Raw genomic sequence first — 23211 nt, forward strand, 5'->3', positions numbered from 1 at the left:
TGCCCTGCCATCATCTGAAGCAAGAAGTGGTAACGAGGTGGAATTCAACCCTCTATATGCTTCAGAGGTTGGAGGAGCAGCAAAAGGCCATTCAAGCCTATACAATTGAGCAGGATATAGGAGATGGAATGCACCTGTCTCAAGTGCAGTGGAGAATGATTTCAACGTTGTGCAAGGTTCTGATGCCCTTTGAACTTGCCACACGTGAAGTCAGTTCAGACACTGCCAGCCTGAGTCAGGTCATTCCCCTCATCAGGCTTTTGCAGAAGAAGCTGGAGGCATTGAAGAAGGAGCTAAAAGGGAGCGATTCCGCTAGGCATGTGGGACTTGTGGATGCAGCCCTTAATTCGCTTAACAAGGATTCACGGGTGGTCAATCTGTTGAAATCAGAGCACTACATTTTGGCCACCGTGCTCGATCCTAGATTTAAAGCCTACCTTGGATCTCTCTTTCCGGCAGACACAGGTCTGCTGGGGTTGAAAGACCTGCTGGTGACAAAATTGTCAAGTCAAGCGGAACGCGACCTGTCAACATCTCCTCCTTCACATTCTCCCGCAACTGGGGGTGCGAGGAAAAGGCTCAGAATTCCGAGCCCACCCGCTGGCGGTGATGCAGGGCAGTCTGGAGCGACTGCTGATGCTGACATCTGGTCCGGACTGAAGGACCTGACAACGATTACGGACATGTCGTCTACTGTCACTGCATATGATTCTCTCAACATTGATAGAATGGTGGAGGATTATATGAGTGACCGCATCCAAGTAGGCACGTCACACAGTCCGTACTTATACTGGCAGGAAAAAGAGGCAATTTGGAGGCCCTTGCACAAACTGGCTTTATTCTACCTAAGTTGCCCTCCCACAAGTGTGTACTCCGAAAGAGTGTTTAGTGCCGCCGCTCACCTTGTCAGCAATCGGCGTACGAGGTTACATCCAGAAAATGTGGAGAAGATGATGTTCATTAAAATGAATTATAATCAATTCCTCCGCGGAGACATTGACCAGCAGCAATTGCCTCCACAAAGTACACAGGGAGCTGAGATGGTGGATTCCAGTGGGGACGAATTGATAATCTGTGAGGAGGGGGATGTACACGGTGATATATCGGAGGGTGAAGATGAGGTGGACATCTTGCCTCTGTAGAGCCAGTTTGTGCAAGGAGAGATTAATTGCTTCTTTTTTGGGGGGGGTCCAAACCAACCCGTCATATCAGTCACAGTCGTGTGGCAGACCCTGTCACTGAAATGATGGGTTGGTTAAAGTGTGCATGTCCTGTTTTGTTTATACAACATAAGGGTGGGTGGGAGGGCCCAAGGACAATTCCATCTTGCACCTCTTTTTTCTTTTCTTTTTCTTTGCATCATGTGCTGATTGGGGAGGGTTTTTTGGAAGGGACATCCTGCGTGACACTGCAGTGCCACTCCTAGATGGGCCCGGTGTTTGTGTCGGCCACTAGGGTCGCTAATCTTACTCACACAGTCAGCTACCTCATTGCGCCTCTTTTTTTCTTTGCGTCATGTGCTGTTTGGGGAGGGTTTTTTGGAAGGGCCATCCTGCGTGACACTGCAGTGCCACTCCTAGATGGGCCCGGTGTTTGTGTCGGCCACTAGGGTCGCTAATCTTACTCACACAGCTACCTCATTGCGCCTCTTTTTTTCTTTGCGTCATGTGCTGTTTGGGGAGGGTTTTTTGGAAGGGACATCCTGCGTGACACTGCAGTGCCACTCCTAGATGGGCCCGGTGTTTGTGTCGGCCACTAGGGTCGCTAATCTTACTCACACAGTCAGCTACCTCATTGCGCCTCTTTTTTTCTTTGCGTCATGTGCTGTTTGGGGAGGGTTTTTTGGAAGGGCCATCCTGCGTGACACTGCAGTGCCACTCCTAGATGGGCCCGGTGTTTGTGTCGGCCACTAGGGTCGTTAATCTTACTCACACAGCTACCTCATTGCGCCTCTTTTTTTCTTTGCGTCATGTGCTGTTTGGGGAGGGTTTTTTGGAAGGGCCATCCTGCGTGACACTGCAGTGCCACTCCTAGATGGGCCCGGTGTTTGTGTCGGCCACTAGGGTCGCTAATCTTACTCACACAGCTACCTCATTGCGCCTCTTTTTTTCTTTGCGTCATGTGCTGTTTGGGGAGGGTTTTTTGGAAGGGACATCCTGCGTGACACTGCAGTGCCACTCCTAGATGGGCCCGGTGTTTGTGTCGGCCACTAGGGTCGCTAATCTTACTCACACAGTCAGCTACCTCATTGCGCCTCTTTTTTTCTTTGCGTCATGTGCTGTTTGGGGAGGGTTTTTTGGAAGGGCCATCCTGCGTGACACTGCAGTGCCACTCCTAGATGGGCCCGGTGTTTGTGTCGGCCACTAGGGTCGCTAATCTTACTCACACAGCTACCTCATTGCGCCTCTTTTTTTCTTTGCGTCATGTGCTGTTTGGGGAGGGTTTTTTGGAAGGGACATCCTGCGTGACACTGCAGTGCCACTCCTAGATGGGCCCGGTGTTTGTGTCGGCCACTAGGGTCGCTAATCTTACTCACACAGTCAGCTACCTCATTGCGCCTCTTTTTTTCTTTGCGTCATGTGCTGTTTGGGGAGGGTTTTTTGGAAGGGCCATCCTGCGTGACACTGCAGTGCCACTCCTAGATGGGCCCGGTGTTTGTGTCGGCCACTAGGGTCGTTAATCTTACTCACACAGCTACCTCATTGCGCCTCTTTTTTTCTTTGCGTCATGTGCTGTTTGGGGAGGGTTTTTTGGAAGGGCCATCCTGCGTGACACTGCAGTGCCACTCCTAGATGGGCCCGGTGTTTGTGTCGGCCACTAGGGTCGCTAATCTTACTCACACAGCTACCTCATTGCGCCTCTTTTTTTCTTTGCGTCATGTGCTGTTTGGGGAGGGTTTTTTGGAAGGGACATCCTGCGTGACACTGCAGTGCCACTCCTAGATGGGCCCGGTGTTTGTGTCGGCCACTAGGGTCGCTAATCTTACTCACACAGTCAGCTACCTCATTGCGCCTCTTTTTTTCTTTGCGTCATGTGCTGTTTGGGGAGGGTTTTTTGGAAGGGCCATCCTGCGTGACACTGCAGTGCCACTCCTAGATGGGCCCGGTGTTTGTGTCGGCCACTAGGGTCGCTAATCTTACTCACACAGCTACCTCATTGCGCCTCTTTTTTTCTTTGCGTCATGTGCTGTTTGGGGAGGGTTTTTTGGAAGGGACATCCTGCGTGACACTGCAGTGCCACTCCTAGATGGGCCCGGTGTTTGTGTCGGCCACTAGGGTCGCTTATCTTACTCACACAGCGACCTCGGTGCAAATTTTAGGACTAAAAATAATATTGTGAGGTGTGAGGTATTCAGAATAGACTGAAAATGAGTGTAAATTATGGTTTTTGAGGTTAATAATACTTTGGGATCAAAATGACCCCCAAATTCTATGATTTAAGCTGTTTTTTAGTGTTTTTGGAAAAAAACACCCGAATCCAAAACACACCCGAATCCGACAAAAAAAATTCGGTGAGGTTTTGCCAAAACGCGTTCGAACCCAAAACACGGCCGCGGAACCGAACCCAAAACCAAAACACAAAACCCGAAAAATTTCAGGCGCTCATCTCTAATACACTAGAGAGGATAGTGTCATGACAGTGTTATTAATAAATGCAAAACCATATAAATTAAAATGAAATACAAATCACAGGCTTAATTAATTTAAGTAAAACGAAGTTAAATACAAACATCTGTTATTTTCCCCTCTACAAATCAAATGGGAATCTTCTTTCCCGCAGTAGTCCAAATGGTGGAAATGTCAATTAAGTAACGGGAATAGTCTGATGGGACACTGTGGCTAGCTATAGGTCAGCATGCAGTGTCCTGGTGTGTCCTGGCACAATTTCTTCCAGTTCTCAACATTCTCTTCTTAGTTTAATTAAAGTGTGCTCTCATGAGAACATCACTGGGGTGTACAGTGCATCGACTCTGACCTGAGATCTGGGTGACCTATGGATTCTGTAGAACATTACGTCCATTTCTGAAGCTGTAGCAATATATCTGGTGGTTGGACTTTGATGTGGTGTGGTCAGTTTGAAAGGTCTCATCAACTGGGTGTGATTCAATGGATCTACAGTATACAGACAGTCAATAGGTCGACCCCATACTGTCAACAGTAAAAAGGTTGACAGGTTCAAATGTCTACATGCAAATGGTCGACACAGGAAAGGTCAACACAAGTTTTTACGTTTATAAAGTGTAATTTTGTGTGTTTCATCATATGTGACCCCAGTTAGTGTACCATCTACCCTCTCGAGGCTCGCTTCGAGCATGGGAAGAGTTCACTTATAATGCAACCCCGTTCCTCTACTGGAACTGTGCATGGTAATAGTCTTAAATCTCATTACTGTTTCACTTTCACATAACGTTTCACATAACGTAATTTTTTTTTATGTACTGGAGGCCTGGTCTGCAGATGAGTACCCCTTACTAAGCTGGAAAGGTCTAAGTAAACAATTCATGCGTCTGTAAGTAAGAATGCAGACAGTCATAGGAGGCAAATATAACGTTTTAAAAAGTTTTGTTGTCCACTAAAACTATTTCACTGCATGTCCGGTTAATTAGGCTTCAGTTTGACTGATGCATGTATATATATATATATATATATATATATGTATATAGAAGGAAGGCAGCGGCACTCTCAGGCTTTTAGTTCAAAACAAACTGGAACCAGTGACCGCTGTGTCCAGTTTGTTTTGAACTAAAAGCCTGAGAGTGCCGTTGCCTTCCTTCTATACATACGGTTGAGAGACCAACACAGGAGGCACCTGGGTATTTATGTTTGGTTGGAGTGAGTGCCGGCTGCCTACATCTGTGTTTATATATATATATATATATATATATATACACACACACATATATATATATGTATATATATATTTATATTTATATTTGAAGTAATACATCCTATTATATACTGTATTATCTTGAACTACTTTAAACACAGAGATTTCATAATACTGACATCTCTCTTAAAACATACAGTAGAACACAAATTGCTCACCGCTCATGTTTTTGGACACAATCAACTTGAATATGAGACAGAAACATTTTAAAGTCTACGAAAGTACTTAGAGAGTCTATAGTAGCTCTTCCTTTTGAAAGCATACGGTCCTGAAAAAAGATCTTGGGTGACTGCTAATCATCTCCATGTGAAATGGTTAAAAAAATATATATATATATTTACATTCCTTGAAAGCCTTAAGATCTGGGCCCTCAGCAACCTACTTAGAGAAGGAAGTTCCTGTATGATAACTCATATTAACGACATATAAAAATCATCCCCGGTTAATTACGGATATATTATAGAATGCCTCTGATTCTGAACATTTTGCTTGTAGACTCCAGTTACAGGTTTTGCTCAATGATCTGAGTGTCACGATCTTATTGGACTATGGTGATTGACTTTACCTTGTGACCATCCTTTATTGCTGCCTGCCCCAAGCTGTTTTGACCTTAATATTTTGCTTGTTAATTTGTTTCTCTTCTGTCCATCTGCCTGTTTTCACCTTTTTGTTGGTCGCTAGTTCTATCCATAAGGGTCGCAAATGAATTTATGTATATGACCTGTGCGTCCAACATATTAAGTTGTTTTGTCTAGGTAATCAAAACAATTGCTACAACTCTCACCAGCAGCACAGTGAACTAGGATACTATAGCCTTGCAGTGTCTGTTTTGCCTAGGTAATCAAAACAATTACTACAACTCTCACCAGCTGCACAGTGAACTAGGATACTATAGCCTTGCAGTGTCTGTTTTGCCTAAGTAATCAAAACAATTACTACAAATCTCACCATCTGCACAGTGAACTAGGATACTATAGCCTTGCAGTGTCTGTTTTGCTAGGTAATCTGGAGTTATTGTTATATGCAGAATTTAGGTTGTTTAATTGTTAGATATTTGGGGAATTTGGGATGTCCTCCTCCCATATCATTATTTGTTTGTTTTAGCTTTTATTGGCCACCAGGTGGTGTTGGGCAATGGGTGCGGTTTTAATCAGTGAACCTATACCTTACACATGTTAATGTTAGTTGATATTACAGTATAGTTGGCTGATTAAGCCTGGCTGATTGATCCAGGATGTAGGACTCTAAGGGAGTAGGCTCAAAGGGAGTAGAGATATAATTTTAATATCAAAGCCTGGACTTAAACTGGACGAAAAACTGAAAGAAAACCTCAAACAACAACAGATTAACTACTTATCAATATTAACTGTATATGCAAATTTATCACCCTCCAAATTTCACTCTGTGAACACTATGCAACCCATTTGCAGAAAGGAACATATGTAAGATCAAGTTTCCATCCATAATCAGGATCACAAAGATCTTCTTTGGGACAACTGTGAGTTCATCTTCTCATCTACAAACACTTAAAAAATCTAACAGAATTACCATTGCTTCTTAACTCTCTCACAATCCTTTCATTTCTTACAGTCCATATACATTTCTGCACCCACTTTATCTACGCTTTTGACTCATTTCATACTAAATCTATACCCATTGAGCCTACACTGCTTTTCTCACCTGCATTTCTGCAATTCTTCTGCTCTGATTCCCTTACAGTCTCCTCTCCTACTTCCACTTACCCTCAACCCATTTACCTACTTAACACTATGTCAAGGCTTTCTTATACTACCCACATCACTCAGTGTCTACCTAATAATGTATCTTTATCCTTCCACCCTAGACTCTTACACCTCCTCCTCTCTCCCCTCCTCTGTCTCACCTCCATCCCTGTTTCCTTCCCTCTCCTTTCCTGTTACCCCACTTTCAATCACCTCTGACCCATGGTCCTGCTATCCCACAACTCAGCCCTGCTTCCTCTCTCCCTTCCCTGTCACCTCCCCACACCCCCATCCACCTCACACTGACCTCCCTCCCTGCCCACCTCCTGCAGTTTCCCCTCCTAGCTCAGGCACCCGTACCATCACTACTCTCTCATCATCCCTGCCCTCAAAGTTAATCTCACCTCATCACTACAGCAACCCTGATAATCTCATTCACATCTCTCCCACAAACTCATACCCCCTATCCCGTGCCCTCTGGAATGCCAGATCTGTTTGTAACAAACTGGTCCCCACTCATGACCTTTTCATTTCCAACTCCCTACACCTACTAGCCATTACTGAAACTTGGATTACGCCCTCTGACACTACTTCTCCTGCTGCTCTCTCTGCTGGGGGCCTCACATTCACATACACACCCCAACCTGGGGGTCGCCATGGGGGTGGTGTTGGGGTCCTTTTACCTTCTAGTTACTCCTACCAACTCATACCACCAGAACCATCCCTTACATTCTCTACATTTGAGGTCCATGCCAGACGCCTCTTCCAACCAGTCCATCTTAGAGTAGCTGTCATTTACCGCCCCCCTGCTACTGCTTCCAAATTAATCGACAACTTTGCTTCCTGGCTTCCTCTCTTCTGACATTCCCTCTATTATCCTAGGCGATTTCAACATCCCTATTGACATCCCCACACAATCCCCTACCTCTAAACTCCTTAACCTCACCTCTTCACTTGGTCTCTCCCAGTGGACCTCCTCACCCTCCCATGTGAATGGGAGCTCACTGGATCTGGTCTTCACTCACCGCTGTGATATTTCTGATTTCTCCAACTCCCCATTTCCCCTCTCTGACCACCACCTGCTCTCCTTTAACCTATCTCTCTCTCGACTTCCCCATCTCTACCTCCTAAGGCTACCATCACTAAGCGTAACATTGAAGCTATTGACACCACATTCCTTTCCTCCCTGTTTGACTCAGGGTGTGTACACATGGTGAGATATTTTCTTTTGATTTTGACTATATAGTCAAAATCACAAGAAAAGTTAGTGCAGATCGCAAGGTGAAAGTCACCTTGCGATCCCGATTCGATCCCGTTGCGCGGTCCAGTCAGGTCGGCATCGCAAGAAAAGATAGACTGTGCAGGCAAGTCAATCCTTGCTAGATCGGTGTACTATCTAGTTCATCTCACATGTCAATGACATCTCACATAAGCCAAAATCTCACATAAGCCAAAATCGTAAGCACGCGTAGTCCATATCTCAAGAAAAGTTAGTCAAAATCTGTGCTATCTGGGCTGCAGGGAGTTCAAGGGAAATCGCAAGTGAAAATCGGGCATAGCAAGGATCTCACCGTGTGTACACACCCTCACTTCTCTCTCCTATTCTCTCTCTCTCATGCCCTGAACAAGCCACTTCCACATACAATGCATCCCTTACTTCTGCTCTTGACTCTGTTGCTCCACCAACCACTATTCACCCTAGCAAATTAACACCTCAACCCTGGCACACCAAATGCACCAGATATCTGCAAAAATGCTCACGTACTGCTGAACGTCACTGGAGGAAATCACGCTCTAAGGCAGCTAAACAGTCATACTTCAAGAACCTCATCTCCTCCCAGTCTTCCAACCCCCGGCGCCTCTTTGCCACTCTCAACTCACTCCTCTGCCCACCTCCACTTCGTCTCCCTTCCTCATTCTCTGCTCTTGACTTTGCCACTTACTTCACATTCAAACTTGACTCCATACGTCAGGACATCACATCACACCAGACCATCAGTAACCAGCCTTCTCCCATCTGTTACCAACCATCCCCATCCCTCGCACCTACTCTGACATCTTTCTCCCATGCATCTGGAGAGGAAGTCATGGCCCTTGTTCGTTCCTGTCACCTCACCACCTCCTCACTTGAACCTATCCCCTCCCGTCTCCTCCGCTACCACTCTCCTTCTGCTTGTTCCCATCTTTCCCACCTTCTCAATCTCTCCCTCTCATCAGGCACTGTCCCCTCTGCCTTCAAGCATGCACTCATCTCTCCTATTCTTAAAAAACCTACCCTTGATCCAAATACTCTCTCCAACTACCGACCCATCTCTCTCCTCCCTTTTGCCTCCAAACTCCTTGAGCGTATTGTCTACAACCGTCTTACTTCCTTTCTTTCCTCACACTCACTGCTTGACCCATTCCAGTCTGGCTTCCGTCCTCTCCACTCCACTGAAACTGCCCTTACAAAAGTATGCAATGACCTCCATGCTGCTAAATCTAAGGGACACTACCCTCTACTTATTCTACCTAATCTCTCTGCTGCTGTGGAACATCCTCTCCTACTGCAAATCCTTCACTCCATTGGTCTGCGTGACACTGCCCTCTCTTGACTGTCTTCCTACCTTTCTGACCGTTCATTCTGTCTCCTCTCATGACTCCCCCTCCCCCTCACTTCCACTAACTGCAGGGGTACCCCAAGGTTCTGTCCTTGGTCCTCTTCTCTCTCTATACGTCCTCACTAGGTAAACTCATTAGTTCTTTTGGTTTCAAATATCATCTCTATGCTGATGACACCTAAATCTATCTTTCCTCTCCAGACTTTTCCCCTGCTCTCCTTACTCGTATCTCCAATTGTCTCTCTGCTACCTATTCCTGGATGTCCCAGCGCTTTCTTAAAATTAACATGTCTAAGACCGAGCTGATCGTCTTCCCTCCCTCCCGCATAACCTCACCTCCTACAATCTCATTATCTATTGATGGCACCACTATCTCCTCTAGCCCCCAAGTGCGCTGTCTTGGAGTAATCCTTGACTCCTCCTTCAAACCACACATTCAGTACCTCTCACAAACCTGCCGTTTTCATCTAAAAAATATTTCCAGGATCAGACTCTTTCTGATCCAGGATGCTACTAAGAATCTTATCCACTCACTGGTCATCTCCAGACTGGACTACTGTAATCTCCTCCTGACTGGCATTCCTGACAAATACCTCTCTCCACTCCAATCTATCCTCAATGCTGCTGCCCGGATCATCTTCCTCACCAAACGCACTACGTCCACCACTCCTCTCTTACTAGACCTTCACTGGCTCCCCTTCCCTTTCAGAATCCATTTCAAGCTTCTCACACTCGCTTACAAAGCCCTCACCCACTCCTCTCCCATCTACATCTCTGGCCTTATCTCCCTTTACACTCCCACCCATCCTCTTCGCTCTGCTAATGCACGCCGACTCTCCTGCCTACGGATTACTTCCTCCCACTCCTACCTCCAAGATTTTTCACGTGCTGCACCACTTCTCTGGAATTCCCTACCTCTTCCTCTCAGACTCTCCACCTCTCTACAAAACTTCAAATGGGCTCTCAAGACCCAGTTCTTCACCAAACTCAGCCAAATCTTATCCTAACCCTCTGTTCCACGTTCTCTATGTACCCCATCTGTGTCACCCCTGTCTGTCTACCCCTCCCCTTTAGAATGTAAGCTCTTACGAGCAGGGCCCTCTTCTCTCATGTGCTTATCCTTTCTTACTTTAATAATCTTCAACTGCACCAAATCCAGCAGTCTTCTGCCACCTGATACTTATTCCAGTGTCATCTGCTGATGTAACTATGTTTATTTACCCTGTACTTGTCCTATACTGTCGCCAACTGTAAGTTGCTGTTTTCCTGTTTGATTATTTGTTTATGTACTCTGTAATTGGGCGTTGCGGAACCCTTGTGGCGCCATATAAATAAAGGATAATAATAATAATAATAAAAAAGATAAAGGGGATGTTAAAGATGACGATAATGACTAGATGGCTATGGCAGCTGAGCGACTCTTGTCACTGGTCACCATTAAAGCCATTTTCTGGACTATGCCAACACTGCAGCTGGCCCCTTCACTATGAATTAGTGACCTCACTTAGGAATTTCAGGTACCAGAAAATAGGATATTAATTACCTACCGGTAAATCCTTTTCTCGTAGTCCGTAGATGATGCTGGGGTCCATTTAGTACCATGGGGTATAGACAGGTATTTTGGGAGATTCTGGCACTTTAAGAGTTTAATAGTGTGGGCTTGCTCCTCCCTCTATGCCCCTCCTACCAGACCCAGCCTAGAAACTGTGCCGGAGAAGACGGACATACTTCGAGAGAAGGAAATACACAGATAGTGGTGAGCTCACACATAACAAAAAGGATTGCCAAGCTAATCAACTTGGAACAATTCAGCAACGGCTGAAACAACAATACTGAACCACGTAACAATGCAGGAATACGAAGCACTGGGCGGGCGCCCAGCATCCTCTACGGACTACGAGAAAAGGATTTACCGGTAGGTAATTAAAATCCTATTTTCTCTTACGTCTTAGAGGATGCTGGGGCCCATTTAGTACCATGGGGATGTACCAAAGCTCCCAGTACGGGAGAGAGAGTGCTGAGATTCCTGCAGAACAGATTGACCAAACTTTAGGTCCTCAGAGGCCAAAATATCAAACTTGTAGAACTTAGCAAATGTGTTCAACCCAGACCAAGTAGCCGCTCTGCAAAGCTGTAAAGCTGAGACACCCCGGGCAGCCGCCCAGGAAGAACCCACTTTACGAGTAGAGTGGGCCTTAACAGATTTTGGACACGGCAATCCTGCGATAGAATAAGCATGCTGGATAGTAAACCTAATCTAACGAGAAATCGACTGCTTAGAAGCAGGATACCCAACCTTGTTGGGATCATAAAGGACAAATAAAGCGTCCAACTTCTTGTGACGAGAAGTTCTCTTCACATAAATTTTCAAAGCCCTCACCACATCCAAGGACTTTGAGGTAATTGAAGAGTCAGTAGCCACTGGCACCACAATAGGTTGGTTGATATGAAAAGCTGCCACAACCTTTGGATGAAATTGCTGACACGTTCTGAGCTCATCTCTATCCTCATGGAAAATCAAATAGGGGCTCTTGCATGACAATGCCCCCAATTCTGACACACGTCTAGCAGATGCCAATGCCAACAGTGTGAACGCTTTCCAAGTAAGAAACTTGAGGTCCACCTCCTGCAAAGGTTCAAACCAATCCGATTGCAGGAACTGCAGCACCACATTAAGATCCCAATGTGCCGCATGAGGCACAAAGGGTGGTTGGATGTGCAGAACCCCTTTCAGGAACGTCTGAACCTCAGGGAGAGCAGCCAATTGTTTCTGGACTTTTATGGAGGCCAAGCGTAGCCCCACATCCACACCAGCCTGCAGTGAGAGGAGAAACCGTCCCAGCTGAAACTCCACCATTGGAAACTTCTTGGATTCAAACCAAGACACATACTTTTTCCAAATTCGATGGTAATGTTTAGACATAACTCCCTTCCTAGCCTGAATTAGGGTAGGAATGACCTTTTTTGGAATGTCCTTCCGAGCTAAGATCTGGCGTTCAACCTCCATGCCATCAAACATAGCCGCGGTAAGGTCCTCGTGAAGAGGAAGAGGCCTTGGATCCTCCAGGAGTAACTCCAGAAGATCCGCGTACCAAGCCCTCCTTGGCCAGTCCGGAGCAATGAAGATCACCTGAACTCTTGTTCTTTTTATTAGCTTGAGAATCCTTGATATGAGTGGAAGTGGAGGGAACACATACACTGACTGGAACACCCACGGAGTTACCAGTGCATCCACCGCCACTGCCTGTAGGTATCTCGAACTGGAGCAGTACCTGCGAAGCTTCTTGTTGAGGCGAGAGGCCATCATGTCTACCTGAGGTATGCCCATCGGCTTGTCACCTCTGCGAACACCTCCGGGTGGAGGCCCCATTCTCCTGAATGGAGATTGTGTCTGCTGAGGAAGTCCGCTTCCCAGTTGTCCAGTCCCGGAATGAAGATTGCTGATAGCGCCACCGCATGCTTTTCTGCCCAGAGGAGGATTCTCGTTACCTTTGACATTGCCGTTCTGCTCTTCGTTCCGCCCTGTCGGTTTATGTAGAACACTGCCGTCACATTGTCTGACTGAACCTGAATGGCCTGATCTTGCAGAAGATGTGCCGCTTGTAGAAGTCCGTTGTATATGTCCCTTAGTTCCAGAATGTTTATCGGAAGGATGAATTCCAGACTTGACCACTTTCCTTGGAAATTTTCCCCTTTGGTGAATGCTCCCCAACCTCTGAGACTTGCATCCGTGGTTAGAAGGATGCAATTCTGAATCCCGAACCTGCGGCCCTCGAGTAGGTGATAAGTTTGCAGCCACCAGAGGAGTGAAATTCTGGCTTTCGGCGACAGACGTATCCACTGGTGCATGTGAAGATGAGATCCCAACCATTTGTCCAGATCCAGTTGGAAGGACCTTGCATGAAATCTTCCATACTGTAGAGCCTCATAGGAGGCTACCATCTTCCCCAGAAGGCGAATGCACTGATGAACTGATAACCGGGGTGGCTTCAGGACATCCCGGACCATTGATTGAATCACCAACGCTTTCTCCACTGGTAGAAAGACTCTTTGCACTTCCGTGTCGAGTATCATTCCCAGGAAGGGCAGTCTCCTTGTCGGCTCAATGACTTTAGGTGTAAAATCGGCCTTACCGAACCATCTGGTTTCGGCACCACAAACAGGTTTGAGTAATAACCCTTGTGGTGTAGGTGAGGTGGAACTGGGACAATAACATCTGTTTTGACCAATTTTTAAATGGCTTCCTGTAGGATAGCACTTTCTGTCAGCAAAACTGGTAAGCCTGATTTGAAGAATCTGTGAGGTGGGAGTTCCTGAAACTCCAGTCTGTAGCCCTGGGTAACAATGTCTGTCACCCAGGGGTCTAGGCCTGATGACGCCCAGATGTGACTGAAATTCTTTAGTCACGCTCCCACCTGCCCGATCTCCAGACTGGGAGGTCCACAGTCATGCTGAAGATTTTGAGGAAACAGAACCTGGTTTCTGTTCCTGAGAACCTGTTGGTGCAGGTTTTTTGGATTTTCCCCAACCACCCCTAAAGAAGGTGGAAGGGGATTTGGATCTTTTAAAATTTTGCGGTGCGAAAGGACTGCAGTGTGGATGAAGGATAAGATTTCCTAGTCGGTGGAGCTGCTGAGGGAAGAAAGGTTGACTTACCCGCAGTTGCCGTGGAAATCCACACATCCAATGTGTCCCCAAACAGAGCCTGACCTGTGAAGGGTAGGTTCTTCACACTTTTCTTGGATTCTGCATCTGCAGTCTATTGGCGTAGCCAGAGTCTTCTGTGTGCCGAGACCGCCATGAAAGTAGCCCTTGCATTCAGCATTCCAAGGTCTTTCATGGCCTCTACCATGAACCCAGCAGAATCCTGTATGTGACGCAAAAACAAATCAATGTCACTCCTATCCATAGTATCTAAGTCCTCTAGTAATGTTGTGCTTGCCCACTTTACTATGGCCTTAGAAATCCACGCACAAGCAATAGTGGGCCTTAAAGCCACACCTGTAGCAGTGTATAGAGATTTGAGCATAGTCTCAATCTTGCGGTCAGCCGGCTCTTTAGTGCGATTGAACCAGGGACAGGAAAAACCACCTTTTTAGACAACCTAGATACAGAAGCATCTACTATAGGCGGGTTTTCCCATTTCTTTCTATCCTCTTCAGGGAAAGGAAAAGCAATGAGAATTCTATTAAGGATCTGGAATTTTTTACCTGGGTTTTCCCAGGATTTTTCAAATAAAGAGTTTAGCTCTTTAGAAGCCGGGAAGGTGAGGGAGGATTTCTTATTTTCCGTAAAATAAGATTCCTATTCCGGCTCAGGAACCTTCTCAGTAATATGCAAAACATCCCTAATAGCTTCAATCATCAACTGCACCCCCTTAGCAAGGGAGGCATCCCCCCCATGCATATCCCCATCACCGTCAACTTGCATTATTTGGGCAAGCATACATTTTTTAGGGTGTTTATGTGGGGTATTGGAGAAAGTAGGAGCTGAATGCTGCAAATCCTCTACAGACTTTCTCAAAAACTGTGTCTTTTTCTTATTATGTGCCATCCTTGATGAAATCTGGGATATCATTCCCCTTAAAGAATCCACCCATGGGGGTTCAGATTCAGAAGGTTGGGAAAGCACATTGCAGTTCTGAGTACATGGGATAGATTCATCAGAAGATACACACTCTGCAGCACATGATACAGAGCCCTTAGACATGGTAATGTGGATAAATACACATACACGCACACAGACAGGAATATGTCAGACACAGTTTCCCCCAGAGTACCTTCAGAGAGTCACAGAGTCTAAGGAGCCAGCCACACAGCGCCCTTGGAGCAGTTATTATGATAAAAGCCCGGCGCTGACTATTCAACCTTAATAGGTTAAATAGTACTAATTACACTCTCCCCCCCTGTCTATAACACCCTGGTACCGCAGTAGCTGGAGTCAGGTGGAGGGTCAGCGCTCTCTGTCAGCGTGCTTCAACGTTCTGCAGGGAGAAAATGGCGCTGGTGAATGCTGGATCCGCACGGAGAAGCCCCGTCCCCTGTAATGGCGCACGGCTTCCCGCACATAATATGATTATACTGGCCTGAGGTGTTTAGTGCTAACAGTGTGATTAGCCCCTGTTAGCTGTTTTGCCAGTGAAGGGTGATCGCGCTGGCCCAGGACGCCTCTCAGCCGCATCTACATAAGAATGTTGCTAAGCCTTCATGGAGCGCAGCCTGACAGAGCTGCGCTCCCACCCTTGTGCTGCCATTCCCGCCAGCGACCCGCTAACCGGGCAGCCGGTGGCGGCCATGCTGCGGGAGTGAGCGGTCGCCTCGTGGGCTTGCGATCAGCACCCTCAGGAGCTCAGTGTCTTGTCAGCGGAGACAGAGAACCATTAACTTCGAGAGTTGGTTCCTACTCCCCCCCTAAGTTCCACGAAGCAGGAAGGCTGTTGCCAGCAGCCTTCCTGTACCTAACAACTCTTAGAAAACAATGAAAATAGAAAAACTCCTAGGAGCTCCCCTAGCTGTGACCGGCTCCTCCGGGCACATTTTCTAAACTGGGTCTGGTAGGAGGGGCATAGAGGGAGGGGCCAGCCCACACTATTAAACTCTTAAAGTGCCAGTGGCTCCCAAAGGACCCGTCTATACCCCATGGTACAAAATGGACCCCAGCATCATCTAGGATGTAAGAGAAACTATGTTTAAATAGAAGCACAATAGCCAACGGCGAGGTGAAATATCCCAACAGCTCTAGAGCAGTGTTTCTTAATGCTAGTCCCAGTAGTTCATGTCTTGAGTTTTTTGTCTGTGTAAACATGTAGGATACTGATCCAGTCATGTAGAATAAATTACCTGCATAGAAATGAAAGAATCCCTGAAGACATGAGCCGCTGGAGATGCGTAAGGATTCGTGTTAAGAAACACTGCTCTAGGGTGATCAAATCCAGAATAGGAAACATTATCCTTTCTCAATATTCTCCATTCTCCTACACCTACATAACTATATTTCATAATTCAGTACAGTGTAAGGATTACGTTATAATTGTAGTGGTTGGAAGATTCTAGTGACAAGAACAGTTTTTATGAGAAATGTGTACTGTACAGAGAATAGCCAGGGACCCATTAGCCAGAGAAGTACTCGTCTGAGAGCCAGTGGTCAATAGTGAGAGGTGGTCCTGAGAGAGCCAGTGGTCAATAGTGAGAGATGTGGTCATGTGAGAGCCAGTGGTCAATAGTGAGAGTGGTGGTCGTCTCAGCCAGTGGTCAATAGTGAGAGGTAGTCATTTGAGAGCCAGTGGTCAATAGTGAGAGAGGTGGTCGTTTGAGAGCCAGTGGTCAATAGTGAGAGTAGTGGTCATCTCAGCCAGTGGTCAGTAGTGAGAGAGGTGGTCATCTGACAGCCAGTGGTCAATAGTGAGAGAGGTGGTCGTTTCAGAGCCAGTGGTCAATAGGGAGAGTGATGGTCATCTGAGCCAGTGGTCAATAGTGTGAGACGTGGTCGTTTGAGAGCCAGTGGTCAATAGTGAGAGTGGTAACCGTCTGAGAGCCAGTGGTCAATAGTGAGAAAGGTGGTGGTCTGAGAGCTAGTGGTCAATAGTGGGAGTGGTGGTCATTTAAACCAGTGGTCAATAGTGAGAGCAGTACTCGTCTGAGCGCCAGTGGTCAATAGTGAGAGAGGTACTCATCTGAGAGCCAGTGGTCAATAGTGAGAGAGGTACTTGTCTGAATGCCAGTGGTCAATAGTATAGAGGTACTCATCTGAGAACCAGTGGTCAATAGTGAGAGAGGTGGTCATGTGAGAACCAGTGGTCAATAGTGAGAGTGGTGGTCATCTGAACCAGTGGTCAATAGTGAGAGGTACTCGGCTGAACGCCAGTGGTCAATAGTGAGAGAGGTACCGTCTGAGCGCCAGTGGTCAATAATGAGGTACTCATCTGAGAGCCAGAGTTCAATAGTGAGAGAGGTGGTCATCTGAGAACCAGAGGTCACAGCACAGAAAAGCTGACCCGAGACAACAGATATGGGGACCTTTCTGGTAGAATGGGCCTTCACCGATTTCGGTAACGTCAATTCAGCCGTAGAATGAGCATGCTGAATCGTATGACAGATCCAGCGCACAATAGTCTGCTTGGAAGCAGGAGCCCCAATCTTGTTGTGAGCATACAGGACAAACAGAGCCTCCGTTTTCCTAAACTGAGCCGTTTTGGCGACATAAATTTTCAAAGCTCTTACTACATCGAGAAACTTCGATTCCAGCAAGGCGTCAGTAGCCACTGGCACCACAATAGGTTGGTTCAAGTGGAACAACAAAACTACTTTCGGCAGAAATTGCTGACGAGTCCTCAACTCTGCTCTATCTTCATGGAAGATCAAACAAGGGCTCTTGTGAGACAAGGCCGATAATTCAGACACCCGCCTTGCGGATGCCAAGGCCAACAGCATGACCACTTTCCAAGTGAGGAATTTCAACTCTACCTTCTGTAAAGGTTCAAACCAATGAGATTGAAGGAATTGCAACACCACGTTAAAATCCCATGGTGCCACTGGGGGCACAAAGGGAGGTTGGATGTGCAACACGCCTTTCACGAAAGTCTGAACTTCTGGAAAGGAGGCCAATTGTTTTTGGAAGAAAACCGATAAGGCTGAAATTTGTACTTTAATTGAGCCCAACTTAAGGCCCGCATCCACACCAGCTTGTAGGAAATGGTGAAAACGTCCTAACTGAAATTCTTCCGTAGGAGCCTTCCTGGATTCACACCAAGACACGTATTTTCTCCAAATACGGTGGTAATGTTTAGACGTTAGTCCTTTTGCTGGCCTGAATAAGAGTGGGGATGACTTCCTTGGGAATAACCTATCGGGCTAGGATCCGGCGTTCAACCGCCAAGCCGTCAAACGAAGTCGCGGTAAGTCTTGGAACACGCACGGCCCCTGCTTTAACAGATCCTCCCTCAGAGGAAGAGGCCAGGAATCTCCTATGAGTAATTCCTGAAGATCTGGATACCAAGCCCTCCTTGGCCAGTCTGAAACAATGAGGATCGCTTGAACCTTTGTTCGTCTTATGATCTTTATCACTTTTGGAATGAGTGGGAGCGGAGGAAACACATACACCGACTGAAACACCCACGGTGTCACTAGTGCGTCCACTGCTATTGCTTGAGAGTCTCTCGACCTGGAACAATATCTCTGAAGTTTCTTGTTGAGACGAGACGCCATCATGTCTATTTGAGGAATTCCCCAAAGACTTGTCACTTCTGCCAAGACCTCTTGATGAAGACACCACTCTCCTGGATGGAGATCGTGTCTGCTTAGGAAGTCTGCTTCCCAGTTGTCCACTCCTGGAATGAAGATCGCTGATAGAGCGCTTGTATGCCTTTCCGCCCAGTGGAGAACCCTTGTGGCCTCTGCCATTGCCGTTCTGCTCTTTATTCCGCCCTGGCGGTTTATGTACGCTACTGCTGTTATGTTGTCCGACTGAATCAAGACGGCCCGATTGCGAAGAAGATGTTCCGCTTGCAGAAGGCCGTTGTAAATGGCCCTTAACTCCAGAACGTTTATGTGTAGACAAATTTACTGGCTTGACCATCTTCCCTGGAAGCTTTCCCCCTGTGTGACTGCTCCCCAGCCCCGGAGATTCGCATCCGTGGTCACTAGGATCCAGTCCTGGATCCCGAACCTGCATCCCTCTAGGAGGTGAGAGCTGTGCAGCCACCACAGGAGTGTGATTCTGGTCTTGGAAGACAGGATTATCCTTCGGTGCATGTGCAGATGGGACCCGGAACACTTGTCCAACAGGTCCCACTGAAACACTCTGGCATGGAACCTGCCAAACTGAATGACCTCGTAGGCCGCCACCATCTTCCCCAGCAACCGAGTGCATTGATGGATCGATACTCTTGCTGGTTTCAGAATTTGTTTGACCAGGTTCTGAATTTCCAGAGCCTTTTCCACTGGAAGAAAAACTCTCTGTAATTCTGTGTCCAGAATCATTCCCAAAAACGACAGCCGTCTCGTCGGAACCAACTGTGATTTTGGCAAGTTTAGGAGCCAACCATGTTGCTGCAGAATTGTCAGGGAGAGCGTAATGTTCTGCAGTAATTGGTCCCTTGATTTCGCCTTTACCAGGAGATCGTCCAAGTACGGGATAATTGTGACTCCTTGTTTGTGCAGGAGAACCATCATTTCGGCCATTACTTTGGTGAAAACCCTCGGAGCCGTGGACAGACCAAACGGCAACGTCTGAAACTGGTAATGACAATCCTGAACTGAAAACCTCAGGTAAGCCTGATGTGGAGGATAAATGGGAACATGTAAGTAGGCATCCTTTATGTCTACCGACACCATAAAATCCCCCTCCTCCAGACTGGAGATCACTGCCCGGAGAGATTCCATCTTGAATTTGAATTTTCTCAGGTAGAAATTGAGGGATTTGAGGTTCAGGATTGGTCTGACTGAGCCATCTGGCTTCGGGACCACAAACAGGCTCGAATAAAAGCATTCTCCCTGTTGCGACGGGGGAACCCTGACAATGACTTGATTGTGACACAATTATTGTATTGCGGCGCATACCACCTCCCTGTCCGGAAAAAAAGCTGGCAAGGCCGATTTGAAAAATCGGCGAGGGGGAACGTCTTGAAACTCCAGTTTGTACCCCTGGGACACTATTTCTAAAATCCATGGGTCCAGGGCCGAACGAGCCCAGCACTGACTGAAGAGTCTGAGATGTGCCCCCACCGGTGCGGACTCCGTGGATTTGGCAGAAGCCGGGGAGGACTTCTGCTCCTGGGAACCGGCCACGACCAGTGATAGTTTACCTTTTCCCTTTCCTCTCGAAGCAAGGAAGGAAGACCCTCGGCCTTTTCTGTATTTATTGGGCCGAAAGGACTGCATCTGATAGTGGTGTGCTTTCTCTTGTGGTGCAGGCACATAAGGTAAAAATGATGACTTACCCGCGGTAGCCATAGATACCAAGTCAGCGAGGCCGTCACCAAACAGTACACCACCTTTATACGGTAGAGACTCCATAGCTTTCTTAGAGTCAGCATCAGCATTCCATTGATGAATCCACAATGCTCTTGATAGAGCTTTGTCCACAATGGGGGATGACTCCCATTTTTCCCTATCCCCAGAGGGAAACGGATACGCCACTGGAATCCTTTTGGGAATCTGAAACTTTTTGTCAGGATTTTCCCAAACCTTTTCACAAAGCGTGTTCAGTTCATGATAGGGAGGAAATGTTACCTTAGATTTCTTTCCTTTTTACATGCAGACCCTAGTATCAGGAACAGTAGGGTCCTCAGTGATATGTAATACGTCTTTTATTGCCACAATCATGTACTGAATGCTCTTTGCCAGTTTTGGATCTAATCTGGCATCACTATAGTCGACACTTAAGTCAGTGTCCATGTCGGTATCCGTGTCTGACAGCTGGGCAAATTAATGTTTTTGTGACCCCGAGGGGGTCTGGACTTGTAACAACACATCCTCTATGGATTTCTTCCATGCCTGGTTCTGAGACTCAGATTTATCCAATCTCTTATTTATCAGAGCCACATTAGCATTCAAAGCACTCAAAACATTCACCCAATGAGGTGTTGGCGGTGCCGACAGGGTCACTCCCACAGCCGTTTGTGTCTCTAACATAGTCTCCTCCTGGGAAGAGCACTCCGCCTCAGACATGCCGACACATGTGCACCCATCACACCCAGACACACTGGGCCTATAGGGGACAGACCCACAGTAAAGCCTGTCAGAGGGACACAGAGGGAGTTATTGCCAGCTCACACCCCAGCGCTCAAACCCGGTCTGAAACACCACAGAAAATGCCCCAGACCTGCAGCGCTTTTATAATTGACATATAATGCACCAAAATAACTGTCTCCCCCCCCCCCCCCCCGTTTTTCAACCTGATACTTATGCAGCAGTGTAAGGAAGGACCAGCATCTCTGCAGCCTTGTGCAGAGAAAATGGCGCCGGGTTATGTGCTGTGAGGGCTAACCTCCGCCCCCATAATGGCGCGCTTCAGACCCGCTCTTTTCAAATACATTTTTATACTGGCGGGGGTCCGGACAGTGTCCTGGCACTATGTCCGCTCTTGCCAGTTACTTATAGAGAGCATATATGCTGCCCAGGGCGCCCCCCCCCCTGCCCTGTACCCTGTAGTGCAGCTGTGTGTGGGAGCATGGCGTGCGAGCGCTGCGGTACCTCAGAAGCCGTCACTGAAGTCTTCTTTTCTTTTTCTACTCACCTGTCTTCTGGCTCTGCAAGGGGGGTGACGGCGGGCTCTGGGAACGAGCATCTACGCGTACCTAGCGATCAGACCCTCAGGAGCTAATGGTGTCCTGTAGCCAAAGAAGCAGAGCCTTTAAACTCACAGAAGTAGGTCTGACTTCTCCCCTAAGTCCCACGAAGCAGGGAGACTGTTGCCAGCAGTCTCCCTGAAAATAAAAAAACCTAACATAAGTCTTTTTCAGAGAAATTCTGTAGAGCTCCTCAGAGTGCATCCAGTCTCACTGGGCACAGATTCTAAACTGGAGTCTGGAGGAGGGGCATAAAGGGAGGAGCCAGTTCACACCCTTTGAAAGTCTTAAAGTGCCCACGTCTCCTGCGGATTCCGTCTATACCCCATGGTTCTTGATGTGACCCCAGCATCCTCTAGGACGTATGGGAAATAATGAAAATGTGTGCATTAGGTTGATAAATTAGACTAGGGTTCATTATACAGTGACTGTACTAATGAAAAACCAAAGTTTACAGACTGAGTCCCAACTATCCAGATTCTTCCTGGGCATTGGCCGTGGAGCAGCTACACCAAGTCATCTCTGAATTCTTTCAGTAAAGCTTTTAGTGCATAGACAACAAAAGGACAGAGAGCAGCCATGGATTGATCGAGCTCAGCACCTGACACACTAAATAATCACTACACCATTACCTAACCTCTAGCAATTCTGTAGATAGGAATATGACAGATCCTTGTATCTAACCAAAGACCTCACTGTTGGCATACGGGCAGTACCTTTCCCCAAACTGTTGCATGCCTGTATAGCATCTTCCCTGCAAGTGTGCACATATCCGGTTCAGAGGGAAAACACATGAGAAAAATACTCCTTATCACTTATACCTTTATTTTGACATTTTTAAACCTTAGCAAAGTTTATAATGGGTAATCCTGACATCAATTGGATCAGGGTTGGTTTTATAAAGGACTAATGTTGTAGGTTTATACTATAATGATCTTTACTTCTGTTCCTAACCCTTATAGCACTCCTCTCCAGCCCCTGCAGTCATCATGCCTTCAGCTCAACATATCAGAAGTATAAAGTCTTTTACAACCACTAAAAACACGAGCGACACATTCATAGAACTGCCATAAATGATATTACTACATCAATTAATCATCCTGAATAATTACCCTATCTAGCCAGACAGTTAGGATAACATAGACAGCTATTATAGTATATGAAGTGATGGAATGGGCAGCCGTTGCTTATTTGATGTGGGCAGTATAAAACTCCAGCAACTAACCAGAATCAAGCAAACCAGTATTTGCTCAACAAACAGGCCTTGCTCCACTTATAAATGCACTTCACTAACACAAATGGCCTAAATAACCTCTTGTGGTTTGGCAGAGTCAACTCTATAAAATGAATATCCCCACACAGGGGACTTGGGGAATCTTATAAAAGCCTCTGAGATACTTGAGTATATGACGAATGCTGGTGGAGAAATTAAATACGTAGAACTAAAACCCCTACCTGGGCCAAAATGTACTAATATTCGTGTTTGTGTCGGTTTGTGTAGTGTTTAAACTCGTCTTGTATCGGGTGCATTTTCATGCAACTTTTTGAAACTATATACGCCAAGTTACTAAGCATTCGAGTTTATTGTTTTCGTGTTTTCCGATGTCGATGCCAGTCGTTTTTTTTTTTGGCACATTTACGGTCGTCATTGTCGTTTGCGTACGTGTTTGTGTTGTTTTTGCTGGGTTTTTTTCTAAGTTAAACGCGGCAGGGTTTT

The sequence above is a fragment of the Pseudophryne corroboree genome, chromosome 7, assembly GCF_028390025.1.
Source record: "Pseudophryne corroboree isolate aPseCor3 chromosome 7, aPseCor3.hap2, whole genome shotgun sequence".
NCBI lineage: Eukaryota > Metazoa > Chordata > Amphibia > Anura > Myobatrachidae > Pseudophryne > Pseudophryne corroboree.